This window comes from Nyctereutes procyonoides, unplaced genomic scaffold, assembly GCF_905146905.1.
Source record: "Nyctereutes procyonoides isolate TBG_1078 unplaced genomic scaffold, NYPRO_anot_genome, whole genome shotgun sequence".
Taxonomy (NCBI): domain Eukaryota; kingdom Metazoa; phylum Chordata; class Mammalia; order Carnivora; family Canidae; genus Nyctereutes; species Nyctereutes procyonoides.
The window spans coordinates 62,430,284-62,447,373 of NW_026575046.1; the positions used below are offsets into that span (position 1 = coordinate 62,430,284).

At 39.5% G+C, this 17,090-nt stretch overlaps 1 protein-coding gene across 1 annotated transcript in view; it reads right to left on the bottom strand.

Moving 5' to 3' along the window:
• The window catches only part of LRMDA (leucine rich melanocyte differentiation associated), a 1,013,426-nt gene that overhangs the window by 897,762 nt on the left and 98,574 nt on the right, over positions 1–17,090 (bottom strand). The window lies entirely within an intron of this gene.

Here is a 17,090-nt window from a genome sequence, read left to right on the forward strand (position 1 = left end):
TTTAAGTCCTGCAGAATGTGAGGATCACATGAGGCTACAAGAAGGTCATCGCCTGGGGATGTTTATAAAACACACAAATTAAGGTATTAGCCTTTCACCTTGAGGGTCTGAAGATCAAATCCCAGCTTAGGTAACAAAACAAAGTCTTTCCAGCAGTCTTTTTCTAATACTCGGTTGTTGAAAACATACAGACCCTTTCATCTGACCCAAGCTGGCTCAGGCCTAGAAGAGAAAGCTAAGAAATTTCAGGTCAAAGCCAAGAAAAACTACTCAGTGCCCAACAGAGACATTGAACTTCACGCCCAGTGACCCTTTTTGCCATTCTTCATCCTACCCCTAGGACTTGAGCGATCTAGGGTTGAAGATTACACAAGAAACAACAATGCCACATACATGTCTTTAATCGCAAATGTAAGGCCCATTAGAAAATCACTCAACCTTCTCTAATCATTCCTCATGAACACTAGCCAGCATGTGTGAGCACCCAGTACGTGAAATGCATGGTGTAGGACTGAGCAGGGTGGCCGGAGACTATTTGCAGCGGCACTGTGGGGCCTTGGCCACACCCCCGTCCTCCGAGTCTCTGAAATGGAGTTTCTTCACCTATGAAAGGAGACCAGTGGTCTTCAGAGTGTGTTCTGCAATGTGCAGTGTTCCACAAAAAGCCTCGAGGGCCTTTTGGAGGAGGAGAGGAAGACCGAGCAAACAGGTTCTCGGTCTTCCTTTGGACACAGCAGCCTCATCGTTATCTCCTTTGTATCTAATAGGCTAAGAAAGCTGAAGGCTTCGTTTGGAACCACATCCTTAGGCCATGGAGTCCTTTCCAGCTCTGCTAGGCTATGACCTTACCCTGTGGCAGAGCAGGAACACAGACGTACACCTCACACCCCATGTGATGCACCCCAGACGCTGGGCTGCAGAGGATGGAGAGAAGGTATACCTCAGTTAGGTGTGCAGAGCCCCAGGGCATCAGTGGTGTCAGAATCTTCAGAGGACAGAGAGCGGGGCTTGAAGGAGGCTGTTAAAGGGCATTCTATGGTAGCTGCGAACCAGATGAGCACCAAGCAGTGCAGAGGCAGGGCCGGGGAGGCAGGGGAAGTGCCAGTCTAAAGATTCTAGACTCCCTGGGCTCTAGATACACTCCCTACCAGTCATGAATGCCCACTGAGCCACCCTAGTTTACTTCAATGCTTTTCATCACATCAGCAAATCCCATACACATTTGTCCAGATCTGAATTTCTGTCCTTAAGGGCCTGCCTCAGGTTTTCTTTTTTTTTTTTTTTAATTTTTTTTTTTATTTACTTAGGATAGTCACAGAGAGAGAGAGAGGCAGAGACACAGGCAGAGGGAGAAGCAGGCTCCATGCACCGGGAGCCCGACGTGGGATTCGATCCCGGGACTCCAGGATCATGCCCTGGGCCAAAGACAGGCGCCAAACCGCTGCGCCACCCAGGGATCCCCTGCCTCAGGTTTTCTTACACTTGGTAGTCAATGCAGGCTTTGATAACAAGAATAATGAGAATAGATAATGTGAGGTGTCATGCTAAGAACTGCACGGGCATGGTCTCATTTAATCCTGACAGCCTGGGATATAGGTCCATCACCATCTCATGGGAGAGAAAATTACGGCTTGGAGACTCAATAACTTGCCTATGTCACAGAGCTAGAGAGTCAGAGCAGGACTCATACCCTAATGCACCTGGCCCAAACCCAGGCTCTTGGCCACACTAACATCCTCTTGCTCCCAACACAAACCTGATTTAAGTGAGTAGCTGAAACATCAGAGCTTTCATGCTCCCCAGAAATTCTAGGCCTCAAATCACCAACCATCAGTGGGACAGACATCTCTTATTTGTCCAGCTTATGCTGGGTGCTATGCATGATATTATGAGGACACCTCTTCCCCCCAAGGTTCTTATAGTTAAATGTCAAGCAAGGTTTGAACACAGTCTCTTCCAGATCAAAAAAATATTACAATGAAAGAACAGCAAGTGATCCAATATATAGTTATGTTCAGCAGTATGGGATGGACACGTGTAATAAGAATTCTGAGAAGGAAGAGCACATTAAGGACCCCAGTAGCTAGGAAAGGCCTGAGGTAATTTCAACCGGCCCTGTAAGAACAGTTAAGATTTGGGTAGGCTCAAAGAAGGCAACGTAGAGGAAGAAGGGCAGGCATCTCAGTGAGGTGCCTCATCACCAGAAGGTGAGGCTGCCAAGAGCCAAGCCAGCTAAGGGAGGAGGGCAGTGAGTCCCGCACAGCTGAAGCAGTGACAAGCAATCAAGTCAGAGAGCAAAGAAGTGGCTTTTTCCTGGCATCATGCAATCCAACCTCTCATGATGCACAAAGTAATTCGGTGTCTTATTCAGTCATCAAGTCAAGTTAATAAGAGAAGTAAATCCGAACAGCCCTAATCTCTGCTTCCTAATCTAGGGCACTTACCACTCTACCACACGTCCTCCTCCCAGAAGCATAACCAAAGTCCATCTCTCCAACACCAGGCACCTGAGGGAGGTCAGTTCCAAAGGCGACAAGGAATCCAAATTCATCCAAAATGCTCACTGGGCCCTTTATTCCACCACCACCCCCACATCTAATTTTTCCTAGGATTTCATTCGGAAAACTCTTGAATGAACAAGCTCTCATTGAGAATCATTTCAGGTTCCTACAAAATCACCTCAGGGTTCTTCGGCCTGGGCATTGCATTAGTGAGCTCATCTTCTCCCCAAAATGCACTAGGCGCACAAAAGAGGTTGAGAGGGGACAATGAAAGGGAAAGAAAGTACCTGAATTTGAGTTTCTGCCTTTCACAGAGGGATCCCTGACTTGCATAAGAAATCTCTAAGCTTAAAAAAAAAAAAAGAAAGAAAGAAAGAAATCTCTAAGCTATGACTAACATCACACTTCATGAAAAGAGGACCAGAGTGAAAAAGAATAAAAGAAACTAAAGGATAGACAGATCTCACATGGAATTCTAGAGAAGAAATCAAGCAACACAGAGGGCTTATTCCTTCCTTGAGGTTGGTGGGTGTCATGCCACAAGAAAAGCTCAAGTGAAATATTCGTGAGAATATTCCCAATCATGGTGGAATCCTGATAAGGAAAAGGCACTGGAGAATAACAGGCCAAAGAAAGCAACAACAAATTAACAACGAATTCCCAATCTGGAAGACAAAAGGAACAGCCCTTTATCGAAAATAGTAAAAGATTCTGAGACACATTCACAAAATATTTTTCTCCTTTAGGTCTAACCAAGTCCCTTTGTGGTAGACAAAGATATGCAAATAAATGTATTTATTTTAGGCTTGGGGTTTGCTTGTGCTTTGTTTTGTTTTTAATGAAGGTTATGGATAAAAGAGAAATCCTGGTGCATAGTTAAAGCTCTTAGCAACATAAACCTTCCCCTAAATCTGACCCCCATTACCTAAGTGTAAACCTAATTAAGCTTAAAAGGGGAAGAAAAAAGAAAACCTCAGGTCCATTTCCTTAAGAGTCCTATTTTGGGATTCAAAATTCTTCAAAAAAGTCAAGCTTAAATTATTCAGCCATTCTGTGGTTTGAGTCAAGGTTTTATGGGCATTTTCTGTCCATCAGCAATCGTGGGTTGAGGAAAAAAGAGACATCATAATTCAGATGCTATTCTGGGGCTATGTACATGGCCTGACACAATACTCAAAGTCAGCTTGCCCGCCAAGAACTAACATACATTTTGGAAAGCAGTCATCGACTTAAAAGCTAAAGATCAGACCGAAACTACGGTCATCTTTCATTCTTACTCTGTAGTTGACTCATGAACCCAGAACACTCCCTGACAAAAATACACCCACAACATGGCAGACAAAGTGAACCAAAGTTTCCAGAGTCCCAGGGGCTGGAAACAGTCTTAAGTGCCACCCAGTTGTGTAGTACAACTTTTCTCACTTTTCTTGATTAACTTCAGTTTTAAGTACTCTACAAAATAGCCATGTCTGGCCCCATGCTTTGTGCCCAGTAGAGGAACAAAATCAGATGCTCAAGTGTACAAAGTTGTCACAGGTTTGTAACACAAGCACCTCACAACTGAGCACCAGAATCACTTGAAATGTTTACCTTCACAGACCATGTTCTCTGGGAAGGACCTAAATGAAGCCACATGCGAAACGGGTGATTAAAAGATCATCAGCCTAGTGATGGGAGAAACATCCAGGACTGAAAATGGGTTCTTGAGGACATCAGTTGAATGGCACATCAACCTGCCCTGAAGCCCACCCAGACAAGTGGCCAAGAAATCTCCTTTATTGCTGAAGACAATTTGAGTTTCTGGTCACCTGCAATATAAAGAGTCCCAACACCATAATGCACATATTATGTGTATATTTTATGATAACATATGCCTTCTTATTCCATGATGACCTTTTCAGTCCACTACAAATATCACCTCCCCCATAGAATTAATTCTTCTAGTTGCAATTAAGTGTTGCCTCTCTTTTCCACTCGGGATAAGTGGACCCAGCTCTCCTAGTGATGGCATGGGGCACAGAGAGTTTTCTCAGCAGCAGACTGTGGACACTGCCCCAATCCCAACCCTACTGAGCCAAGACATCACAGAAGAAGCTCCCCACATTTCCCACTCCAAGATTTTCCAGGAAGTGATGTTCTCGTTTGGAATACCCAAGAAAATATAGACAGGCAACGTCAAGTTTATTATTATACTAATTGTAACTGAGTCACTGGGAGAAACAGTAAGTGTGAGTGTACCCAGAAGTCTCAGACCCAGGGGAATTCATTTATAAATAACTCAAAAATTTCCACCCACAATATCAATGTTTTGTCTGCCGCACCAAATCTTTCCAGACTCTGTTGTTGGCCTTTCCTTGAAGTAGATTCAGATAGTAATTAGAGGTGGAGCAACCCATAGTCTATCAATTTCACTGTGTGTAGGTTCTCCTCATTAAAATATTGTTTTAAAGTGAGCAGCCTATTTGAAAAGTCGATGAAGAGTGGCACATGGACATTTCAACCTTTCCTGAAACTTATTATATAGTTAAACCTGCACTAGTTATTACCTACCCCCACTCACAGTTGAAAGGATACAGAACATTCTACAGTTCTGAAGGTAGCTTCTCCTTCCAGAAAATCTCACTGAATGGGACATGTCTGGTTTTTTATTTTTATTTTTTTTAATTTACCAAGTGTATTCTTTTCCACTTGCTATAAAATAGATTCTTCCTCTGATCAATAAGGTACCCTTAACAAACATAGCCTGTGCTCTGTCTTGTATGCGAGCTATTGGAGTTGGTCTCTCTCATCAGACAGTCTCTTGAAGACAAGGACAAAATCTGTTCTTTATGCCCTGCAGTGCTTAGAACTGGGCATCCTACAAAATAAACTAACAAATTCCAAACTTAAGTTTACATCAGGTTCAAGCACAGAGCCCATTACAAATACAGATTTATGAGTCTAAATCTCGGGACACTGAGCCACTGAGTTGAGGTAGAGTCTGGGAATCTACATTTCTAATAAAGTGAATCTGATTACTACAGGTAATCAGTCAAACATCCTGAGAACTACTAAACTAGACCCTCAATTAGAATTTTTTCTCATACATGAATACAGACTGATTCATTCATGCCACTACCAGTACCCTTCTTAACCTGGATCTGACAAACTGGTTTATTTTCATAGGAGAAAGAGTACCCTCCCCAAACCTCTTCCTCTGCCCTCAATACGTCAACACCAAAGCTCAAAAACTTTATCTGAGAGGCAGCCCCAGTGGCCCAGCAGTTTAGCACGCCTTCAGCCCAGGGTGTGATCCTGGAGACCCAGGATTGAGTCCCACATCAGGCTTCCTGCATGGAGCCTGCTCCTCCCTCTGCCTGCCTGCTGCCCCCCCCCTCATGAATAAATAAATAAATAAAATATTTAAAAAAAAAAACTTTATCTGAGTCAGAGCCCCAAAAGCTCAAAGAGAGCAAGCCCAGGACAAAAATTCCAGTATTTGGCACAGGAAAAAAAGTGGAAACTGAGGCCCTGGAGCCATTATGGGATCAGGCAACTAAGGACTGCCTTTGTCCCATTTCTCCAGAGTCTTTGGGAAAAGAGTCCACGCAAAAGCCAAACTTCCAGTAGGAGATCAAACAGGAGATGTTGAAGATCATGAAGATAGCAATTGGGCACATAAAACATCATGATAAGGGACATTCACTTCCCTAAAAAAAAAAAAATTAAACGCTGGTTTGTGTTGTGTCAAATTATTTTGTAAGGTCAATTCCTATCGACACAGCTATACTGTATGTTCCTTAAAGGCAAGGAATGCCTATCCCATTTCTCTTGTAGCAACATTAGAGCTGGGCACACGCCTATTACTTCAAACTCTATCACATGAAATACTTGTCTCCATTTCATTCAGGTTTTCTTCCAAGGTATTACCTTGTTCTTCATTTGGGACATAATCTTCCATTTCTTCTTATTTGACTCTCTGTGTTGGTTTCCATATAGCAGACAAAACAAATACCTCCCCATCTTGAAGAAGTGGCCTCATGTAGGAAATGAACCTTGTTGTTCAACCCTGTTCCAGTTCTTTGTTATCTTTCAAACATTTGTGCTTGTCCGAGAAGCCTATTATATTCTTAATAGATCCCAGTAGTTGAGGGTATGCCAGGACCTGTACTGTCCCTTCAGGGAGGATCTCAGGACCTAGATTAAGGCTGATTAGAAGCCAGACCCCTGAGCAGCAGCTTTTAAAAGTATGCAAATATATGCAGTCCTATGGGACTTCAAGCATAAGCCCTCTAGCCACCAGAGCCAGGCAATCTGGTTGTGTCCCCTCGGAAGCAGTCACAAAGATCAAGGTTACTGACAAAAGTAGAAGCTGTTTTCTGGGAGATACCAGTAAGCTGGAGCAAAGGAGGGGGAGAGCACCAAAATGGCATTCACAGCCTATGTTCCTTGAGAACAGCTCCTTAGGACACTAAATGTATGTCAAACCAGAAGCCTGCCCCTCAGGCCAAAGCTCCAGGAGAAGCAAAGAGGCCTCCTTTGCAGAAAGACTAAGTGAATGGGTGTGCCTTAGTCTGCTGTCTGTGCAGTACACTGGGTGTGGCAACCTGCCAGAAATGTCACTCCAGCTGCCAAATTTCCATGCAACCCAAGAATGGAAGCTCCTCTGGCCACCAGAGCCAGGCAATTAAGGAGTGTTCCCCTTGATTTGATAGCCACAAAACTAAAGCAGGAGATGTAGAAACCAGAGCACCAGACACATGTAAAAGTTTCCTTCCAGGAGATACTGGTGCCCTGGAGCACAGCACAGGGAAGGGAGAGTGTGAAGATGGTACCCACCAGTCTCTATCCCCAGAGTGTTCCAGCAGGCTTGTTAAGCTGGGGAGAAAAGTGAACACTTGTCTTATTTGACAACTTCAAATAAGGGAAAAGAAAATACCAAATAGAAGTCACAGAGCTAAGGAACACAATAACTGAACTGACAAATACACCAGATCGGTTGAATAACAGATGAAGACCAGATAAAGAGAAAGAAAGGATCAGTCAACTTGAAGACAAGCCACTGGAACTCACCCTATCAAAACAACAAAAAGAAAAAAAGAATGAAAAAAGTGAAGATAGGTTGGAGAACTTCTAGAACAGTACTGAATGGACTAACATTCATATCAGAGGGCTCCCAGAAGGAAAAGGGAAATTACAGGCACAAAACTTTTTGAAGAAATAATGGCTGAAAACTTTCCTGACCAGAAGGAAACAGACATCCAGATCCAGGAAACTCAGAAAGTTCCAATTAAGATAAACCAAAGAGACTCAAACAAAGACACATTATAGTTAAAATGTCGAAAGTTAAAGGCAAGAATATTAAAAGCAGCAAGAAAACAACAACTTGTTACATACAAGAGAACACTCTCCCATAAGACTATCAGATTTTTCAACAGAAACTTTACAGGCCAGAGTGGGTAGCATGATATATTCAAAGTGATGAAAGAGGAAAAACTTCCAACCAAGAATAGTCTACCCAGCAAAGTTATCATTCAGAATTAGAGAGATTTCTCAGACAAGCAAAAGCTAAAGGAGTTCATCACCGCTCTACCAGCCTTACAAAAACAAACACATTAAGGGACAGCTTTAAGCTGAAACAAAAGAGCATAAATTCGGAATTAGAAAACATATGAAAAAATAAATCTCACCAGAAAGATAAATATGCAGTTAAGATAGTGGATCAACCACTTATAAAGTTATTATGAAGGTTAAAAAGCCAAAGCAGTAAAAATAACTATGATTAGAATGCCTAAAGAATACACAAGACATAAAGATGTAAAATATAACAGTAAAAACATGAAAGATGGGCAGTGGGAGTAGAAATGTTGAACTTTAGAATGGAATCAAATTTAAGTTGCTACCAACTATACATAGACAGTTATAAATTTAAGTTGTTATATGTAAGCCTGCTGGTAACCACACAGCAAAAATATAAATATATATAAGATAGAAAGAAAGGAATATGAGGATTCTACTAAAGAAAGTCATCAAACCACAAAAGAGAGCAGGAGAAGGAAGAGAGAAATACAAAACACCAAAGAAACAATTAACAAAATGGCCAAAAGCACATACTTATCAATAATTACTTAAAAATAAAAAGACTAAATGCTCTAGTCAAAAGGCATTGAATGGCTCAGGGTATTTAAAAAAAAAAAAAAGACCAATCTATATGCTACCTACAAGAGATTCTAGAGGTAAGCACATACATACTGAATATAAAAGAATGGAAAATGTATTCTGTGCAAGTACAACCAAAAATAAATAAATAAATAAATAACACTGGGGCAGCTATACTTCTATCAGACAATACAGAATTTAAAACAAAGACTATAATAATAGTTACATAATGATAAGGGGTCAATGCAACAAGAGGAAACATTTATCAATATTTATGCACCCAACATAGGATAGGAGCACCTAAATATATAAAGCAAATATTAACAAATCTAAAGGAAGAAATCAACAGCAATACAATAATAGTAGAGGACTTTAATATACCACTTACATCAATGGATAGGTCATCCAGGCAGAAAATCAATAAGGAAACTTCAGCCTTAAATGACATGTTAGACCAGGTAGACATTCTTCTAAAGTGCACATGGAACATTTTTCAGGATAGATCCTATGTCAGGCCACAAAACAAGTCTTAATAAATTTAACACGACTGAATTCACATCAAGCATCATTTCCAAACACAATGTATTAAACTGTAAGTTACACAAAGGGAACTGGAAAATTTATACATAGGTGGAGATAACATATGGATTATATGTGGAAACATGCTACTGAACAAGCAAGAAATCTAAAGAGAAATCAAAAAATAGCTTGAGACTAGTGAAAAGGCAAATATAACATACCAAAACTGCAGGATGCAGCATACACAGTCCAAGTGTCCTAAATCAATAAGGAAACAGTGTCTTTCAACAACATACTGGACCAGATGGACTTAACACTTGTATACAGAACATTCCACCCAAAAACGACAGAACAAACATTATTTTAAAGTACACATGGAACATTCTCCAGGTTACATCACATATAAGCCACAAAACAAGTCCCCCATTAATTTATGAAGACTGAAATCATATCAAGCATCTCTTCCTACCACAATGGTATGAAACTAGAAATCTATTACAAGAAAAAAAGAAACTAGAAAGAAAGAAAAAAACACAATCACATGGAGGCCACACAATGTGCTACTAAACAATTGGTCAAGAAAGAAATCAAAGAGGAAATCAAAACATACATGGAAACAAAAATGAAACACAATATATAGTTCATCATCTTGGGGATGTAGACAAAGGCAGTTCTTAGAAAGAAGGTGATAATAAATACATAAGTCAAGAAACAAGAAAAGTCTTAAATAAAAAAACATAACTTTACAGTCCAAGGAACTAGAAAAAGAAAAACCAAGACCAAAGTTAATAAAAGGAAAAAATTTAAAAGATTAGAGTAGAAATAAAATATAGAGTAAAAAGACAATGGAGAAGACCAATGCAATTAAGAACTGGTTCTTTGAAAAGATCTTTAAAATTTGACAAGCTTTAGCCAGACTTACTAAGACAAAAAGCCTCACACATAATATCAGAACTGAAAAAGGAGATGGTACAATTAATACCACAGAAATACAAAGAATCAAAAGAGACTACTAGGAACAATTATATACCAACAAATTGGACAACTTACAAGAAATAGATAAATTCTGAGAAGCAAACAACCTACCAAGACTGAACCATGGTAAAATGGAAAATCTGAACAGAACATTACTAGTTAGGAGATTGAATTAGTAACCAAAGCCTCCCAACAAATAAAAGTCTAGGACCAGATGGCTTCTCTAGTGAATTCCACCAAGCATTCAAAGAATTAATACCAATCCTCCTCAAACTCTTATAAAAAAGAAAAAAAATAGAAGAGGGAACTCTTCCAAACTCATTTTGAGGCCAGTATTATCTTGACCAAAAATCAGACAAGAATTCCAAAAACCAGAAAAGAAATCACAGGCCAATATCTCTAATAAACACAGATGCAAAAATCCTCAACAAAATGTTAGCAAACCAAATTCAACAATACGTTAAAAGGATCATACAACATGATCAAATGGGATTTATTCCAATGACACAGGATAGATTCAACGTCTACAAATTAGTCAAGTGGCACACCACATTAACAAAGTGAAGGATAAAAATCATATGATCCTCTCAATAGATGCCCCCCCAAAAAAAAGCATTTGACAAAATTCAACATCCCTAAAAAAAAAAAAAAAAAAATCTCAACGAAGTCATTAAGAAGAAATGTATTTCAACATAATAAAAGCCATATATGACCTATAGGCCAAAGCTAACATTATACTCAACAGTGAAAAGCTGAAAGCTTTCCTTTAAGGTCAGGAACAAAACAAGGATGCCCACTCTAACACTCTTACCCACCATATTTTTGTAAGTCCTAGCCAGAGAAATAAGGCAAGAAATAAAAAGCAACCAAATTAGCAAGGAAGAAGTTACGCTGTCACTACTTGCGGACAATATGATATTATATACAGAAAACTTTAAAGACTAATTTTATAAAAAACTTAGAATAAATGAATTCAGTAAAGTTGCATGATAGAAAAATCAATACACAGAAGACTGGGTTGCATTTCTATACATTAATAATGAACAATCAGAAAGAGAAATTGAGAAAATAATTCCATTATAACTGCATCAGGAAGAATAAAATACCTAAGATTAGATTTAATAAAGGAAGTGAAAAACCTGTATGTAGTACACTGCAAGACATTAATAAAAGAAATTGAAGATGACATCTATAAATGGAAAGATAGTCCATGTTCATGGATTAGAAAAATCAATATTTGGGGTACCTGCGTGGTTCAGTTAAGTGTCTGCCTTTGGTTCAGGTCATGATCTCAGGGGCCTAGGATTGACCCCACATTGAGCTCCCTGCTCAGTGGGGGGCTGCTTCTCCTTCAGCTTGTGCACGTGCTCACCTGCGCTCTCTCGCTCTCTCTAGTAAATAAAACTTAAAAAAAAAAAAAAAAGGAAAAGGAAATAAAAGAGGGGCAACCTGGGTGGTTCAGTGGTTGTCTGTCTGCCTTTGGCTCAGGTCATGATTCCGGGGTCCTGGGATCAAGTCCCGCATCTGGCTCCCCACAGGGAGCCTGCTTCTCCCTCTGCCTATGTCTCTGCCTCTCTCTCTCTCTCTCATGAATAAATAAATACAATCTTAAAAAAAAGAAAAAGAAAGAAAAGAAAAATTATCATTAAAATGTCCAAACTACCCAAAGGAATCTACAGATTCAGAGGGATCCCTGGGTGGCTCAGCGGTTTAGTGCCTGCCTTTGGCCCAGGGCTCAATCCTGGAGTCCCGGGATCGAGTCCCACATCAGGCTCCCGGCATGGAGCCTGCTTCTCCCTCCTCCTGTGTCTCTGCCTCTCTCTCTCTCTACGTCTATCATAAATAAATAAATAGATAGATAGATAGATAGATAGATAGATAGATAGATAGATAGATACATAGATAGATAGATACATAGATAGATACATAGATAGTTAGATAAATAAATCTTTAAAAAAAAAAGGGAATCTACAGATTCAGCGCAATCCCTATCAAAATTCCAATGGTCTTTTCTGTAAGGAAAAACAAAAGGATAATCCTGAAGTTTGTATGAAACCAAAAAGACCCTGAATAGCCAAAACAATCCTGAGAAAGAACAAGGATGAAGGCATCATGCTCCTTGATTTCAAACTATATTACAAAAGTGTGGTAATTAAAATAGTATGGTATTGGCATAAAAACAGGTAATGGGCATTAAGGAGGGGACATGATGAGATAAGCACTGGGTTTTGTACTATATTTTGGCAAACTGAATTTAAATATTAAAAAAAAAACAGACCCATAGATCAGTAGAACAGAAAAGAAAGCCCAGAAATAAACCTAGGCATAGGTAGGAGAAAGACAGTAAATGGTGCTGGAGAAATGGTGCTCTTCAGTAAATGGTGCTGGGGAAACTGAACAGTCACTGACAAAAGAATGTAACTTGACAAGTATCTTACATCATATACAAAGATTAACTCAAAATGAATTCAAAACTTGAACATAAGACCTAAAACCATAAAACAAGTGTTAAGTTCTTTGACATAGACCTTGGTCATGGTTTTTTGAATCAGACTCCAAAAGCATTAGTAGTGAAAGCAAAAATATTCAAGTGGAACTACATCAAACTAAAAAGCTTCTGTACAGGGGCACCTGGGTGGCTCAGTAGGTTAAGCATCTGCCTTCAGCTCAGATCATCATCCCAGGGTCTGAGGTTGAGCCCTGCAACAGGCTGGCTGTTCAGCATAGGGGGCTGCTTATCCCTCTGCTGCTCCCTCTACTCATGCTTTCTCTCTCTCTGTAATAAATAATTTTTTTAAAAAAATCCATTATGCCTTTAAAAAATAAAAAAATAACTGTCATCAGATGAATCAATAAAGATTTTATATATATAATACTATATATATATAATATATATATACTATACTATATATTTTATATATATAGTATAGTATATATTATATATATAGTATAGTGTATATTATATATAGTATATATAATATAGTAGTATATATTATATATATAGTATATATATATATAGTATTATATATTATATATATAAAGTAGTATTCCATTAGTATTTGCAATGACATGGATGGAACTAGAGGGTATTATGCTGAGTGAAATAATCAGAGAAAATTATATGATTTCACTCACATGTAAAATTTAAGAAACAACAAAGAGCATAGGGAAAGGGAGGGAAAATTGAAATAAAATGAAATCAGAGAGGGTCACTCGGGGGGGAGGGGCTGGGGGATGGGTAACTGGGTGATGGACATTAAGGAGGGCATGTGACTTAATGAGCACTGGGTGTTAGGACTGATGAGTCACTGAACTCTATCTCTGAAGATAACAATACACTGTATGTTAATTAATTAAATTTAAATAAATTTTTTAAAAAGAAATTGTGTGCCTAAACACTCAGGAATATTATGTAATATAAAACAAGAATGAAATCCTGCCATTTTTTTACAACACAGATAGACTTCAAGGGCCTTATGGTAAGTGAAATAAGTCAGACACAAAAAGACAAATACCATATGATCTCTCTTGCATGTGGTATCAAAGAAACACACACACACACCCCAAGCTTCTTAGGAGAACAAACTGATGGTTGTCAGAGGTGGGAGTGAGAAAAAATGAGTCAAGGGCGCCAAAAGATTAAAAGAAAAAGAGATAATAATGTTTCAAAGAAGAAAAGTTGGGCTCATGCTAGCTACTTAAACTATTTGTGAGAGAACAAGGCAGTGTATATAGCCAGCCAGTGAAGAATGCTCGCTAGAGAGCCAGAGAGAATGGAGTTCTGATACCATCTCCGCTTTAATGCCTGCAGTGCTTATAACAAGGCACAGCATAAAACCAGTAATCATCATGTAGTCTTGGGCCAGTCTCTCAGCTTCCACTGAGTGAAGAAGGGTGGAAATCTGTAAGTCAGGCCAGGTCTGGCTGTTAGGACCCTCAGGTGTACTCACATACCACCCTTTCCTGACCCTTTCCCAAGGCCATGCTCATTACAACCAGGAAAAAAAAATCTTGGTTCTGTGTTCTCCTCCAGGGGTTCTACTCATATGGTTCCCCCTGCCCAACTGTTCCTCCCCCTTTTCCGGGAGGATAACTCCTTGAGCTTCAAGACAAACTCCACTGTCCAGCAAATTTTTCCTGTTCCCTAGTATTAAGCACCCCCCTTGATGCATGCACAGGCCCCTGGACCACTCCGAGCACAGCACTTATCCCACTGTTTCAGCTGCCTGATTTGTGTGTTCACCCTGTTGATGATCCCCAGGAGGACAGGGCTCATGGGTATCCTGTCCTCCACAGTCCCAGGGACCAGCACAGTACCTGGTATATACAAAGCACTCAACAGATGTGACCAAATGCAAGAAGGGATCTTGGTAAGCCTCCATCTTCTCAAATGTGAAATAGAGAAGGTTTCATTTACAGGCCGATAGGGAGAATGAATGATGATATATGTAACACAGCCTAGTACAATTGCCATTCGACAAGTTGTGGATATTTCTCATGGAGGCTGTGACTAGTCAACTATTTACTACCAAAAGCTATAGTAATGAAGTGGAGAAAATGAGACAACCAAATTCAGTACAGAGGGCCGAAGTGCCACAATCAGTGGTTTGAGACTTTCTCAAGGATCCACCTCCGAAGCCTGCCTTTAGGTTCTGCTTCTAATAAAACCACTTGGGAATATGGAGGAGAGGAACCTTTGGTCTTTGTTCCAAGTAGTCCCCTGCTGTTTCCCAGTCTCCGTGAGCCATTACCTGAAACCAACCATCTAATGGAAGGGAATGCAGAGAAAAGCTGGTTCCCACAGTAAAGGAACGTGGGGAAGCTGATTTATGAGGCAAGATTCTAAAGGACTGAAATACACAGAGGCTGGCACAGCAACCGGGGTGAAGAATGGGGACACACCTTTCACAGCCAGGAAATATCAGGAGTGAGTCAACACTGAGGTCAGCAGAGAGAAGGGAGCAGAATAGAGATTCCTTCATTCTAGGAAGAACTCACAAGCATCCTGGCACTTGTCAACTGACCCAAGGTGCTCTGTGCATTTCTGTCTTGGAATTCCTGCAGTTTTGAGATACAATTAACAACTCCTCCCTTGAGAAAGTAACAAACACAGCACCATCTCTTCCATGATCTCCATGGAGAGTCACCATGAATTCCCATCCATCATTCTCATTAAGACATTTTTTTTTCAAATTGTGTAAGAACTATATACGATCATCATAGAGAATTGAGGAAATACGAAGGGTATAAAGAGGCATAAGTAAATACCCATAATCACATTGGCACGTTTCCCTCAAGGTTTTTTAAGTTTGTTTTTGGTTTTTTTTTTCAAAGTTCTACATGTATTATTTCAAGAATCTAAGATTCCCATTGTTACAAGAACAAACTATAAAATGGCCCTTTCTTTTTCCTCCTCTCTCCTTCCACCATCTCTTTGGGCTGATACTTTGGCATTTTCCTCCATGTTTCTAATTTACAATCAAATCTTATATCTTGATATTTTGGTTTTTGTCATTATTGCCAATTTCCCACTATGGCTCACTCTTCGTATGCTACCAGGGTAGACCCTTCCTATCTGCCCTTCATTTTCCCAATGTGATATTATAATTCTAGATATTTTTTGTTCATAATTATGTTCTTAATGCTATAACTATGTAAGCTATCAAAAAAAACATTTTTCTTTCCTGCATATTTTGTTTTCTCAGGAGTTAAAAATTGTCTACAAATAGTTCAATACCAAATTGTCACAAATTTTTTAAGTTTCCTCTCAAAAATGTCAAGATGCATCAGGTTTCAGTGCATATTTGTCAACGTGGAGAGGTCTCTCCTGAATTTTTCTCTCCTGACCACCCTAGGCTAATGGTCCTCCATGCCTGGCACACAATTGCCATCTTGAGATCTTCCTTGTCCATCACCCTAGAGATGTCCTTTCCCTTCCCCAGCAACATCTTCCTCATTCTTGTGTACTCTTTTGTTTTGATCAAATACCTTTCTCTAGCTGTTTCCTAAGTTGGTAAAATTTCTGAAACATTCTATAACTGATTCATCTACCCTTCATCTTGTTTTCATCCTACCCTCAATCCTGTAAGGCTTTTAGACTTCCTGGTCAAATATCATTTCCTTTTCGAATTTTGAAGACACAGATGTGTCTCAAAATCCGGTATGTATATCATCAATTAATACATTCAGTTGCCTTTTGTCTGTAGCAAATTCCTATCTTCAAAAGTGCCTGGGGTTTATGCTCTCCACAGAAAAAATCTCGAGCCTTTTTCCAGAGTGAGGGAAGAGTTGTCACCATGCTACATGGAGTGAGAGAAGATATCCGGGATCTTAAAACTTAGAGGGGTTGTGCTACCAACTTCCAGGTTTGGGGAGAATTATATAGTGTATTCAAATTGGTTTTCAGCTTCTCTTTGCCCTGACTTAGGATTCAATCTCCCTCATCTACTTTGCAGCCTGCAAAAATCTATTGCTCACATGAAAAGAGGATCAACACCACTGGTCATTAAGGAAATGCAATTGAAAACTATAATGAAATACCACCTTATATCTACTAGGACAGCTATAATTTTATATATATGTATATAGCATACATATATGATATGGGGAAATCAGAATCCTTACACATTGCTGGTAGGAATGTAAAATGGTGCAGCTGCTATGGAAGATAGTTTGGCAGTCCCTCAAAAAATTAAACATAGAATTACCATATGACCTATCAAACTCTATCCTTAGGTGTACATCCAAAAAATTTAAAAGAGGTATTCAAAAAAATGCATACAAGAATATTCATAGCAGCATTCCTCACAGGAACGAAATGTGAAGACAATCCAAAAATCCATCAGCCAATAAATGAATAAACAAAATGTAGTATATCCATACAATAAAATATTAATCAGCCACAGAAATGCATGAAGTACTGACACATGCTGCAACATGGATGAATTTTAAAACACT